At 38.1% G+C, this 2,243-nt stretch overlaps 1 pseudogene; it reads right to left on the minus strand.

The window, feature by feature from the left end:
• Positions 1 to 1,053: 1,053 nt before the first annotated feature.
• On the minus strand, positions 1,054 to 1,984 carry LOC104865270 (annotated as a pseudogene).
• Positions 1,985 to 2,243: the final 259 nt, after the last annotated feature.

The raw sequence follows: 2,243 nt of genomic DNA on the forward strand, positions 1-2,243 counted from the left end.
ATCATTGCTTCAAAAAGAACTATTACCACGAATAATGTGATCATAAAATTGTCCTTCTGATTCTCTATACAAACCTGTACCTTCATTTACTAGAAGTTCTGAATGTATGACCTATCCCTTTCCTTTGTATTCTAGTATTAGAATATCACTGATATATACAATGCCTTAAAATACAATAGTACTTGCCACCCCTAATAACTAATTTGTTGCTACAAATATAATGGCTAACTCACATTCCAAGCTATTACTAATGTACCACCATATTCAGACCCTTGAAGTGAGGCTCCAAATTCTATTTCCATTGGTCTGGAAATAATGAATCAAGATTATATCAAGTATCCTCAAGTCATTTAGGTCTGTATATCTAAGGTATAATAAGTTATCCTAAATCTACCAGGCTCTACACAACATTTTAAAACATTGATGGTTGATTCTATGTGGAGACTAACATAATGTCCCTTCTCATGCCCTAACATTTGTCAAGTCAAAAGCAACCATTTTTCATCTCCAACACACTTGCAAAACTGATATTTTAAAAATTAACCTGTGAAAAGTTGCATGGTATGACTGTGAAAAGAATTAGATTTATTTAAGTGCCAATTAAATTTATTTAAACAATAAGCTTAGAAATGAAATTGGCCATGGAAAGGTAGAACAGAAAAGCATAGGTACAAGAAAGTAGAGTAAATTCGATTAAAAATTCAAGAGCCTGGATTCCAGTCCTACTTTTGGCACCAAGTATGTGTGCACCTGAGTAACATGCAAAATATTTAAGAATCTGCAGTGGGTAATGTGTGTGTGTGTGTGTGTGTGTGCGCACTCTTGCAGAGCTGGACTTAACGACTAATAGAGATTAAATTCTCTATTACCATAGAAATCATATCGCTAAAATGAAGAATGGTTGGAATAGTCTGGAAGGTAAGCAATAAAGAGATTAAGTATACTTAAAAACACAATCTTAGAATTTCCTCAAAATAAAGGGTAAGAGAGCACTAATAAAAAATGAACAAAGGACACTCTAATAAAAATTTAGACCCTCTTTCTCAATTACTTTTAAAAGATTTTCCTGCTCAAGGCTTTCCTTGGTACAGTTTTGACATCCTTATTCCTCAGGCTATAGATTAATGTGTTGAGCATCCACACCCAGCAATACAGAAAATGAAAAACACTTTCCCTGGTCCAGGGACAACATAGAAGGTGGTTTGAGGTACACAAAAGCTCTAGACCCAAAGAAAAGAGATACCACAATTATGTGGGAACTGCAGGTACTAAAGGCCTTGGACATACCCTCAGTGGAGCTATTGTGGAGAATGCTGGAAGGAATGAAACCATAAAATATAAAAATAGCATTAGTGGGGACCCCAATGCCAATGGAAACAACAATAAAGAACACTAACATAAGTATGTAAGAACTATTGCACAACAGCTCAAGGAGTGGAATGATGTCACACATACAGTGATGGATGCAGTTGTCTGCACAAAAGGTCATAATCATCAGGTTTCCCATATGGGCCACAGCCCCAAAAATCCCCAATCCCATAGACACCCAACAGAAGGAGTAAACACACCTGGGGAGACATGATGGTCATGCACAACAGTGGCTTACAGATGGCAACATAGCAATCATATGTCATCCGTGACAGGATGTAGGATTCAAAAAAGACAAAGAAACAGAAGGGAAAAAATTGAATCATATACCCTATATAGGAAATGGTATGCTTCTTTAAGGCAACACCCATCAGCATTTTAGGGGTAAGGGTAGTGGAGTAACTAAAATCTATGAAAGACAAGCTGAGGAGGAAAAACTACATGGGAATATGCAGGTGAGGGTTCAGCCCTATCAGAGTGACCAAGTCCAGGTTAACCAGCACTGTGATTTCATAAAAATCTAGAAACAGGGGGGAGAGTGGAATCAGAGTCCTGGCTGGTCCATTCATCCTTGGAGGATGAATTCTGTCACTGAGGAGGTGTTCTCAGCAGCCATTCTCCTCTGGGAGATTCTGTGAGGGGAAAAGAAAAGTGTCCATCATGGAATTTCATGGGAGGGAAGTGAGTGGAGAGAGAGAAAGGAATAAAAAAAATATTCACTGTGTGTTAACTGTGGGCTAGATGCTCCTCCAAATGCTGTGTGGCATTACCATGCTCTTCCTTTTACAGATGATGTAAAATGATGCCTGAAGCAACTTGCACAAAGTCCCAATAACACTGGGCTTCATGGAACTTTGGCCATCAAGTCTGAGCTT

The sequence above is a fragment of the Fukomys damarensis genome, unplaced genomic scaffold (assembly GCF_012274545.1).
Source record: "Fukomys damarensis isolate Sample0158 unplaced genomic scaffold, DMR_v1.0_HiC HiC_scaffold_16, whole genome shotgun sequence".
NCBI classification, from domain to species: Eukaryota; Metazoa; Chordata; class Mammalia; order Rodentia; family Bathyergidae; genus Fukomys; species Fukomys damarensis.